The following is a 12,469-nucleotide window of genomic DNA, read 5'->3' on the forward strand; positions in this document are numbered from 1 at the left end:
GGTTGTAGGCGTCTGGCTGTGTTTGTCGGTGACAACTTATGCAATAAAAAATTTTAAAGAAAGAAATTCTCAAAACGTGGCTGCAAATCGTGCCCCTACTTCTTGCGAATGAATTCCGATTTTCCAAACTAACGTATGTTCCAATAGGTCGGTTCGCAAAATCAGTATTCAGAGTGGGTCTCAGTTTGACCTACCTTATAAATCTTCCTGCGGTAGTGCGCAAATTGGAACTCACTTGGGGCCTCATGTAGGTAGCATACCAGTTACCACTTCTAAAATACCGAACGATACCGAATCGGTATTTTAGAAGTGGTAACTGGTATGTAGGTAATGAGTCGGTATTTTTTACCGAATCGTTACTAGTCGGTAATTACCGAATCGGTATTTACCGATTCGGTAATGAGGCATACCTTCCCATTGATAGGAAGGTATGCCTCATTACCGAATCGGTAAATACCGATTCGGTAATGGGGGGAACACATACAAGGGTGGCAGGGTGTCACATTGACACCCTGTTGCACCCCTGATTCGGCCATGTGTGCACATGTGGCACACATACATGCCCTAAGGGCATGTATGTATGCCACATTGCACACTGCTACGCGCGTAAAAATGCATTTACACATACATTCATTATTTACCACCAACTATAAGTTGGTGGTAAATACCGACTCTTAAACACACACTCCCCCTACATCTCGATTTTGCTTTCGGAATTTACCGAATCGGTAAAATTACCGATTCGGAAAAGTTACCGATTCGGTAACATTACCGATTCGGTATTATTACCGAATCGGTAATTTTACCGATTCGGTAAATTCCGAAAGCAAAGTTTGTCCCCCTACATACCAATGGCCAAAATACCGGTCGGTAACGGTATAATTACCGAAAATCGGCCGTTACCGACCGGTATTTGGCTTCCTACATGAGGCCCCTGGTGTGGATGCATCACTAGGATGGTGGCCTGCTGGGGCCAGCAGGCCACCATGCCTATGCTGCATTTTCATAAAGTGCATTTTTTACAAAAATGCAGCAATTTTCCTTAAAGGTTGCAGGTATGCTTTGTAGACCACTTCCCACTTGAAAGAAAACAATTTTTTTCCATTAACAAAGGAAATCTGAAGGGTTTACCACTTCGTTTGAGGAGCGGGTAATTTTTTAAGACTTTGCAACCAAAATTGCACTCTCAAATCATTGATGCCTAGTATTACAAATCGGAACTTGGAAGGAATGCCATAAACGTGCCCCTTTCTAATTGCTATTCGTTATCCATTTCTAAAGCCCAGTGGTGTAACGAAACTTGAGAGGCCCCCCCTACAAGGTACGTGGAGGGGCCCCTCCGAATTCAATCAGGAGCTCTTCCTCCAGGGCAGTGTGCTGAGGGGGCCCCCTGGAACTTGGGGGCCCCAGCACCAGGGGGGCTGCAGGGGACTATGTTAATACCACTGCTAAATCCATTTTGTGATTCAGTAACCTGTTAATAAAGCACATAATGAGTTTAGTTTATTTGTAAAAGGCATTTAGCAATCACAAACACTCTGATTTGGCATTTTGCAAGGCTTTGCGACCACTAAATGGCTTCTTTTGTCTCTTAAGACTTTCAAGGATGCCACTCACATTCAGAGGGTGCAGGGGGAAGACTGCGTCTGCATAAAAAAAAAGAGTGCATATTCACCAAAAATGCCAGACCTAGACTGACTGCCAATAATACAATATGAAAGAGACTGCATATTATCGGGAATTAATGTCACTATAGAACCCCAGCCACCTATACAGAAGAGTTCCTGATACAGTGAGCTAAACTTTCTTGGAATTTCTTTCCGGAACTGCTTTTTGGTCGAGCCTGGGCAGCGCATGCGCTGCTCTGCGAGGCATGCTGTATTGGAGTATGTACTTATAGCCCCGCCCACTCTCTGCCCATATTGGTCATTGGCTTGTGTCCTTGTCCTTCGTAAATCCCGGCTTCTGATTCTTTATTAGGCTTGTTAGTCCCTCTTAAGTACCGCCTTGTCTTTATTTGTAACCTTCCATGAGGACTTGCCCTTTTACATCGGTTGTTACACGGTACATCTTCTTTAGTCTGTAAGCACTATTTTCTTTAATGAGTTTCTCTTACTGCAGGAGGGCAGGAGGGTCTCTCATTTGCAGTTGTGACCACCGGCTTGTTACTTTACGCACAAAGGACACTTGATGTCCAAATCCTCCGCGAGCAGTCATGCTGTCTCATCTCAGACTGCCCATTATTCTATGAGCTTAACCACAGACTAGCTGACCGCTAGACTGTCTCCTCTTCGTCACTTACTTCTGTGCATTGTGTCGCATTGTAAGCATCTATCACTTCAGGATTTGTCTGTCTCACTTTAAACTGTCTCTCGTAAAGGCTTTCCATTGCTTTCCCCCACTCCCCCTCCTGCTTTTGAGTTACATGCAGACTGCTAGTTTCGTCCTTGGTCAGTCTTTACTTTATGCTTCCGAGCTGGCAGCCTCACTCTAAGCTCTTTAACTCCCTAATTCTTTATTCGGCCAGTGTATTCATTAAGTCCGGTGTTCTTTTTGTAAGAACGCCCGTGTCGTGAACAGCCACCCATATTTGTTTAATTACCAATTTATTAAGGGGTCCCGATAATGAAAACTGAAGTATACGATGCAACTTTATCTGAACCTTGTTGCGGCCTAGGACGTATCATGGGCTCCGAAAGATATAAGAAGGCAATATTTAAAATAGAAGAGTGTCTAAGTTGGGTATATGTAAAGCAGCGGCAAGCTGGCCCTGATGAAGCGATGAGCATTGTTCGCTCAGTTTATTAAATCTTGTTAAGTAATTTATGCCAACACGCTTGTTAAAATAATATGCTTGTTAAATAATGTGATTTTATTTATATTTTACTGAGAGTAAAATAGGCCGACACCTCAAAAGTGATTTATTAGAACGATGTAATTTGGAGGCACTCACAACAGAAATCGTGGCGTGGGCACTTTTGAGGCCAAGGGAATTTACACAATGGGGTTGGATTCATCGCATGTGGCATTTTGCCTCATTTTCCTCACTTACAGTTGCTGCTGCAGTTTCACGCAGACATGATGGTAAGTCTCGAGCAACCAAGTCTAAGGTGGTGGAAAAATAAGCGCAGGGTCTTTTCCTGTCACCCTGTGTTGCGCAAGAACAGCAGGTGAGCTCCCATCTTGCTCATGTACAAAAAGATGAAATAGGTTAGTACAGTCAGGCATTCCAAGAGCAGGAGCATCACAAAGTGCCTGTTTGATTTGCAAAAACTATTCTGGTGTCCAGTTAACCATGGTAAAGATGTGGGGTGTCTTTAGTTGTGAGGTTTAGCAAGGGTTTGGAAAGAAGGGAAAAGTTTGGGATCCATTGTCTGCAATAACCGGCCATACACAGAAAGGCTTGTACTTGTGCTGTAAGGGGTTGAATATTCAATAGCTTTCAATCTTTGGAAGTCAACTCTCCTTTCCCCCTTCAACAGGAGTTGTCCTAAATAGTCAACCTCCTGTTGAACAAATTGCAATTTAGTGGGAGATACCTTGTGGCCATGTGTGGCAATGAAATTTAGTAATGCTACGGTGTCAAAAGCACAGTCTGTTTCACTGATGCTGGCCAATAATACTGCATCTTCCTTGCTGGAGCAACAATTTACTCTTTAACTCCTTCTGCTTCTTATGCTTATTCTGTTCGTCCTGTGCCTGTCTCTCAGCATAGTATTGGGCAATGGCCAATACTTCTGTTAGTAGTTTTACGCCCCATGTTGGCTCATAGGTATGGATAGATAATCTTATACATTCTTGGAGGCCAGTTACAAAACAACTGGAGAGGGCCAGTTGGTCCCCTCGTCAGAAGCATCCATCCCACTATGGGCAAAGAACGCATTTTGTATTCGGGAGAAGAAGGCTGCTATCTTTTCTTGTTTGCAGTTGTTCAATGTTGTCCAATCTAGTCTCTTAAGGGGCACTACCTCTTGCACTCTAACCATTAATTTGCCTGACAGGGCTACTTGACTATCAGCTTTCCCAGCATCTCCTGTAGTATTCATTTTGGTCCAGTCACCATCTGCAAAGTTTTCTTTCCTACACTTCTTCCATATATCAGGTAGGAGAATGCAGGAAAACATTTGGTCCATGCCATTCCATCTTAACTGGACTATATGCCATATCTTCCCTGTTCTCGAATACGATTCATCAGTTCGTTCCTTTATATCAGGATAGTCTTTGGAAAATGCAATGAGTTCTGTTTTAGTCCATTGGACACGTACGTACATGATAACAAGGGTTATTGATGGCAAAACCTGGTACTTCATGCACAGGGGCCATCATAGAGGCACAGGCCAAATGTCTCCGATTTGCTGTAATAATGGGTGAAATTATTTGGCAGCGTCAGGTCCTCCGTTTGACCGTGTTTAAACCTAACTGAATTAGAACTAATGCATAGGGGATGCATAACCTTTCCCATTTCTTGTAATATAGATTTTTCACTGCATTTTCACAGGTGTTCAAATTCCTATCCTCCTTATCTGTATATTGCTTAGTGCCATGTTTCATGCAGTTCCTAACTAATATTTTAGTTTGCTCTCTCATTTCTGTTTTTTTGGTGCTTCTTAATAAGTTAATACTGTGGCTGAGTCCCCCTGCAGGTAAAAAATTGGGAGACCGCAATTGTTCCTTCCTATAGCGCCATGAAGCCTCCGGGCGTACGAGCGCTTAACAAATTTCATATAACATTAACATTAACATTAAACACAGTTGTGGAGGTACATTTATTTAAGCTTAAGCCTGAGAGAGACAAAGCATTTCTGTTTCCAAGTACACTCTACCAGACGCATCTAGTGCAAACTACTTATACCATTTGAACATCATTGATATATAATGAAAAAGCCGGAGTCAGACATGCATGCACATAATAGATTGTGCAAGTTAAGCTGAAGTAAAACATTGACAGGAATATCATCAAAGCATGACTACATTCTCACTATGTCGAGGACAGGTGTGGGTTTCTACATCTGCTGTTTGTCGTCCTTTCTTATCTACCTAGTTCTTCAATTGATAAGAATAGACAATTCATGAACTTTTACCCCCCTAGGCCTAAATGCGAAAGTCCGGGTTTATACAGCTGCAGGGTTCGTGAAATTACGATAAACACAACAACATGAAGGACAGTTAGTTCAATATCTCATTCATGCTCCCACAGCTATCTTCCCATTACTTCAGATTAGGCAATTATCTGTTGTTGCCTCCCGCTTCAGATTTTTTAAACTGTTCAATTGAAGCCCTTTGATGAACCACATAAATTATTGTGTTTTCAAAATCTGCGAGTTCACTCGGATTAGGGGCCATTCTTTTACTGAATGACAGCAAGGCATCATTCCTGAAGACTTTTTAAAATAAACATAGCACAAAGGCGTGGTGAGCAGAGGGGTACATGCAGCACCGAAAACTCAAGTACCAGATTCATTAAAGGTGTATCCAAGTTTTGAATGTGCTGGCACTGCAAGCTATGTAGCCTGCCCACTCATAAACACGGGGTCTAATTATGGGCCATCTTATTGCATATTCATCTTTAGCTGCTTGATTACCCCCAAAGACAGATATCTGCCAATTAAAGCAGGCAAGTTTAGGCAAAGAGGGTATCTACAATGATGAGACTGGGTTAGCTAAGGATTGTCTTTGTGATGATGCATCCAGCCCCCAGTCTTACTGCAGGAAAAGGACCCATAACAGCCACGCTGGGCAGGATACGCCCCTCTATGCAGAGCTTATAACACTTGAGCCAATTAAGTTTAGCCCTAGTAAAAAATGCTTGGTTGGTTTCTCATTATCACATCCTTCTGTAGATTGCGGATGTGCTGAGATTAGCTCACTAGCTCAATTTGGGAAAGAAGGGGACAAAAGTAAGGTTAAAATGATCTTCTTCACAAAAATCTGAAAACCTTAATTGGCAGGGAGGTAAAATGAGCACTTGTATCAATCAGGTTCTCATGAAACGTAAAAAGTACAAAACGAAAATGCCCAGTCCTTAACCAGTCCTCTCTTGACAGGTGAAAGGGACCAAAAATACAAAGTAAATTTACACAGGCTAGGCTCAAAGTTAGTGCAAGGGAGCATGGAAAGAACCAAGCTCTGCCTTTACTGCCACATTGGACTGCTAACTAGGGGTTACCATATGCCTGTTAACAGCATAGCACAGTAAAATCTTGAAACTGATCACTCCTGCGCTAGCGCTCCATGTGACAGCACCGTTTGTGTATTGCTGCATGCGTTTTTAAAAATCGTTCTTGTGCTTTTAAAATACTGCTGTTGCTGATAATAATTGAACTGTGCACTGACTCCCCGGTCCACCGCAGCGATTTAGGCTGTTTGTTGTGGAGGGAGAACAGAGCGCTCATACTTCCTGGTGGTGCCAATACTCGGCGGCCATCTTACTGGGTTGACGCTCCAGTCTTCCTCGAGCCCTGACTACTTAGGCTCCCAGCGCTGACGCGCAGAGTAAAATCTTGAAACTGATCACTCCTGCGCTAGCGCTCCAGGTGACAGCACCGTTTGTGTATTGCTGCATGCATTTTTAAAAATCGTTCTTGTGCTTTTAAAATACTGCTGTTGCTGATAATAATTGAACTGTTGTGGAAATGTGGATTTCTCTGGTCAGTTATGTCCCCTATCTTGGACCCCAACGGTTCTATGTGCATGTCACAAGTACATGTATGTTCCCTCCAGTTCCAGTTATGAAGACGCAAATACATGTATGCCCACCGTCAACATGTCCTCTGCCAGATCCGCCATGAATAGGCCGGATATTCCATTCTTAAATATGAAAGGCCACCGGCTTTATATGGTTCACTTATGCCACTTTACAGTCCAGGCAAGTAGGCCCTGATTCTGTCATCAAAACTCCTCTTGCCTTCTGCCTCTGAAAGCTCCAGTCCGAGCCTGCATCTGTGACCATGAACTTTGTCTCATTCTCTGCGCGGCTCACGAAGCCTGACATCAGCCTATTCTCTGCCAAGAACTGTATTTCACCTTCGAATTATCTGCTTCCCCCTCAGCCGATGCATTCCTGCCTAGTAGTTTAAGTAAACATTCTTCCCGTTACCAAGCAAAAAGGCCCATCTTCTCTGTCCTCATGCAAGTAATTCATAGCCCTGTTACCATGGAATATTCCTACCCCCTCGCATTCAGTGTAGACACTTAGACGCTTGTACACGCACGCACAGTCAGTATAGAATAGATTCTGTCCGAGAGTCCTTCTTTTATGGATAAACATAGTTCTTTAAACATAGGATGTTAGATATGATTTGGGATTAGGTTGACTTGACCCCTCAGACTTCTCGTCTCCACATGTAGAGCTAAATGTCAAGTCCCCCGTCACCCCCTAGGTACACGTCAATTACACGTCATACTGCTGCGCGCGCATCCATGCCAAGTATTATCTTATAGATCCACCTATACATGACATCACAACCAATTATGTTCCTTTTTACTCATTATTACACCCATTTTCGGTTACGCGGACCACACGTCAATTTCTTTATCAATTGTTACGCCTACTGTATTCACTTCATTATAATGTATGGACTATAAAAGTTACTTCTTGTCAATAAAGTATGTACTTCACTTCCTGAACCCCCGTGGTGACGGAACCTGAAGGCCGCGACTCGAGTCGGCCATTTTGGAATAAAGCCCATTCCGAAACTCTAATATCACGGATTCTGCCTCTCATTTTACTGAGCTATTTTACTATGTTCCTGTATCAAATTCAGTCCCGGTAAAGGAATTTTTATTTACCACATGATGGCGCCCGAACAGGGACACTTTCTCATCTCACGCGCCGGCGGTGCGTTGCAGGCCCGGTCTCCTGCCACAGCTGGACGGACAATAACGCGTACCAGCAGGATTTCCTGTATCTCCCTCCGGTCAAGCGGGGGCGACTGAGACTGCGATCAACACCCAGACGAGGCGGTGAGAAGTGCGAAGTATCCCGACCAGAGCCTAGCTGAGAGAGCAAGATCCGAGGTATACAGAGACCCACCAGTCCGAAGCCAAGCCCAGTGTCCGACGAGTCGAGTCGAGTCGAGTCCGGTCCGGTTCAAGTTCAAGTTACTGAGGCCTTCCGTTTCCGAAGCTACCCGGTGAGTACCATTGCTGGGGAGGCATTTCTGACGTGCACATAGGTTGTGCCGGTCAAGACGGGTTTGGGTACACAAATCCGGTCTGCACTGTTTTAGCAGTGTATCTGTACTGTTTAGCAGTATATCAAGTATTCCGAAGTATTCCGAAGTATCTAGTTATTGTCTAGTTAGTGTCAAGAATTAAGCATGGTGATTTAGTTATGCAGACGATCATCATTGTTGTTTCAGTTAAAGGTTTAATGTTTAATGTTTAAAGTGTTTAAGTATGTTCTGTATATCGTGGTATGAATGACTGTTCATTATCGTGTTTATTGTATTAAGTCTGTTCAAATTCAAGTATCAGGTCTAAATCAAGTATAAGGTCAGTTCTCAATATGCCGCTCTTTTCGAAATTAAGACAGATCACTACCAGAAAAGGGGTTCTCGAAGAAGCCGTCCCTATTCCTCCTAGGGACACTCCAGGGCACTTTATGTATCACAAACATGGCTTAGACGCTATATTATTTCTTGATTTATGGGTAGACTATACCAAGGGATTACCAGAAAGTCAGAGGTGGCCCGCAGCGGGAACCTGGGATGCAGAGTGCATCATGAAAGTCGAGGAAGAGTTATGGAAAAGGAAAGTCAGACAGTCACAGAAAGACGCCGTTGAATTATGGCGTAAAGAATCACATAGACGAACAGAAAAAGCACGTAGACAGGAAGAGAAGAGTAAAGAGAATTCCAATAAAGTTCGAGAGAATCTATTAATTGAGGAAGGTATCCGAGTGAAATCAGAACAAGTAGACAGACAAAGAAATGCCCTTATGAATGGTATGTATCCCCTTCTGGCCGAAGGATTACCTAAGGCTACTCCAGAAACACCAAAAGACTTGCCAACCCCATTGTTCCCAATAAAGGTACATCCTAAGGGGCATCCTAGAACCGCAGAAGATGTTTTTCTTTCCTCATATTTAGATGACGCAGCTCCCGAGTATGCTAATTCCGCCTCACGTAGACCGCATACCAGGGAGGTTCAACGCCAAGATCCAGTGCCCGTATCCCTACAGCAACAAATCGAGTCACAAGTTCCGGCAAGCACATCTGTTTCTGTATCCGCTCCTACAGCTACTTCTATGGCTGTGTCCACACCTGTAGTTGCTGTGTCACGTTCAACGAATCCTTTTACACCCGACGCCCCAGATGGGGCCGCGGGAGGAGCTACCAATATCTTTTTTACGCCACCCAGAATAAATAAACTTACCTTTCAAGAGTCAGCGCATTCACGTACACCCAAACTCCTTAGTACCCGTGCGCTTAAGGAACTTCTTATAGATTGTAGATATGACCCGGTGCCTGGAAAAGAGGACGAAATGACCCTAGCATCATTGCGTATCAGACGAGCCGCAGTGTATTTAGCGAAGTTACCAGGAATGACTGCGCATCTAGATAATATATATCATTTTGTCCAAACGGGGCGAGATCCAGAATGTATTTACAGAGCCATGGAATACCAGAAAGTAGAGATACAGGGGGAACTGTTACGTTTCCTCATAAACTGTGTGATCAGAAATCAAGACCGACCGGGGGTAGACCCGGAAGCAATGAAAATTCTTACAAGATGGAGCCAGAATATATCGGAAGGGAGACATGATAAACAAAACTGTATAATAGCCATGTGCCGAAAGATCCGTAAAGAAATAGAACGCCTACACGAAGAGCGATTAGAGGTAGACGAGTTCGAACAAAACGAGGAAGAAGGGTCAGGACCGCCCACAGGACAGTCGGACACCATAGCCTATGTAGGTAAAGGAAGATCTTGTAATAGGAATCAGACTAGATATCATACTGACTCAATACATCCGATATGTCCAGATAATAACAGGAATTTTCAAATACCTATAATTAATATAAGGTCTAACGAACATTCGTTCCAAACCGCCGACAAACTACTCCGAGAACGAAGGGGTTATCATTTTCTCGATTCTATGGATGAACAAGATTTAGCAAGGGCAGCTGTCCACTGGGTGGACAGTCCCGGAAAATATAGTGATGAGACAGTAGTACGCACATTTTTGAATCTAACCCCAGATGAGCAGAGGTTAGCTGGGATTTATATGATTCAACAACTCATTATACTATATCAGAGTCAGCATTCGGACCCTGGTCCTTTACCTGACATATTAACTGAATTACTTATGAATAAATGGAGAGGTCCAGGTACTAAATTAATTAAAGAAATTCTGGTATCAAGAAAGCAGTATATTCTTTTTGTATGCTCAGAGCATGTCTCATTGCCTGTCAAGGAAAGAACTACATATCACATGGATAGACTGAATCCCTTACGAGAAGTGCACCCAATAAAAGGCGAGGACGATCAGTTTAAACGTGTATTTGTATATACGCCCATATCAAAAATAGAATTGTTAGAAATGAAGAAAGTGGTACCCAGTCATGACAAAGACCCAGCGGGTTTTCACCGAGAAATTAAAGACATGTTACTCATGGGAGAGTATACCTACCCCGACATTATGACAATATTAAAGGTATTGATGCCTGCTGGCATTTATGAGAAACTCAAGGAAAAAGAGTGGGAGGTAGGTGACCAAAAGATAGAATGGTCAGCATTAGAAGCAGAAGAAAGGGCCCGAGGTCCAGGTTCGGGGCTTGGGGACAAAACTAAAGCACTACCAGGTTTACTAGTACAGGTACTGCCACGCTTATTAACTACGAAAAAGGAAGATTGGGGTACAATTTCAGCCTGTAAGCAGAAGCAAGATGAAGACACTAGTGATTACTATGCCCGATTCGAGAAATGTTTTGGTATAAATAGTGGCATAAAAGCAAGTAGCGAATCATACCCGCATCTGTTTGTAACAAAATTAGTGGAAAATGCCCTGCCCCCAGTAAAGAATAGAGTATTAAAATTCGAGAGTACCTGGCAAGGTAACACTCCAACACAAATGTTACAAATGTTACAGTACCACCACAATAGAATTAGAGAGGAACAAGAACATGAACACAGACGCATGAAAGACACGAAAATGAAAATGCTAGTCTCCCAGACAGTTCCAGCTGAAGGTCATAAAAAGGGTATGACACATTCCGATTCAGCAGGACCTGTAAAAGGGACATGCAATTATTGTAAAAAGCCAGGCCATTACGTACACGATTGTCCAGTTTTAAAACATAATATCGCCATAGGTAAAACACAAGAAAGATCACGGCCACTTAGACAAGATCAGAATAAACAAGGAGCTACGCAGCATGCCCAGGCCATGCCAGCCGCACAACAGCCAATACAGTTTGTGCCAGCTGCACCACCGTTGCCTGCTGCTGCCACACAGACAACAACACGACAAATGTATCAGACCGCACAGTATGAATATCCCGAGTATCAGCGTTACGCATGAACTAGCCTAGAGAGGGAAGTTGACTTACCCCTTATTGAGATTCCTGTAGATCAAGAAGGACCTTATGTACATAGTGAATTATTAGGTCAAGATAGAAAATTTCTACTCGATACAGGGGCAAGTCGAACGACCATAAAACGTAGTGAAGTTCCAGGGGCACCCCTCTCAGGCTCACAGAATATTTCCCTTGGTTTTTCAGGAAAACCTATAGTTAATGAAGTGTCACAGCCTCTTCCACTTACGATAGGACCTCTGACCCGAACTACAGATTTATTGCTTACTAAATCATGCCCAGAAAATCTGTTAGGAATAAAAACGTTAAAAGCTCTAGGAGCTATAATATGTTGTTCTCCGGAAGGAGTAAGATTGTTTTTACGTGATTTTAAAGGTCACTATGTGTCTAGAGACATGGATCCCCGATTACAGATTTTACCTACACGTCTATGGGCACAAGGCCCTACTGATGTTGGATGCATGAATATTACACCATATCGAGTCACACTAAAGGCAGGAGTGGTGCTACCACGAATGCGACAATACAAGTTACCACCAGATGCTGTAACGGCTTTACTACAAATCATTGACGAGCTTATTGCCCAAGGAGTAGTTGTAGAAACAGACTCCAATGTATGTAATTCACCGATAATTCCGATTCTTAAACGAACAGATCCTACAGCTCCGCCAGTATACCGATTGGTTATTGATCTGCGCGAGTTAAACAAATGCATTGTGCCACAATTTCCTGTGGTTCCAGATATCTCGTCATTATTGACAGCTATTGATTCCGAAGCAACATTCTTTACTGTAATTGACCTCAAGAATGCCTTCTTCAGCGTCCCAATAGATCCGGAAAGCCAATATTTGTTCGGATTTAGTTTAAATGGGCGTAGCTTTAAATTCTCCCGCGCACCTCAAGGATTTACAGAAAGCCCCAGCATCTATAGC

General features: G+C 43.2%; 1 protein-coding gene across 1 annotated transcript in view; it reads right to left on the bottom strand.

The window, feature by feature from the left end:
* Positions 1 to 12,469, bottom strand: part of EPC1 (enhancer of polycomb 1) — a 1,219,015-nt gene that overhangs the window by 1,146,091 nt on the left and 60,455 nt on the right. The window lies entirely within an intron of this gene.

Source organism: Triturus cristatus, chromosome 10 (assembly GCF_964204655.1).
Source record: "Triturus cristatus chromosome 10, aTriCri1.1, whole genome shotgun sequence".
NCBI classification, from domain to species: Eukaryota; Metazoa; Chordata; class Amphibia; order Caudata; family Salamandridae; genus Triturus; species Triturus cristatus.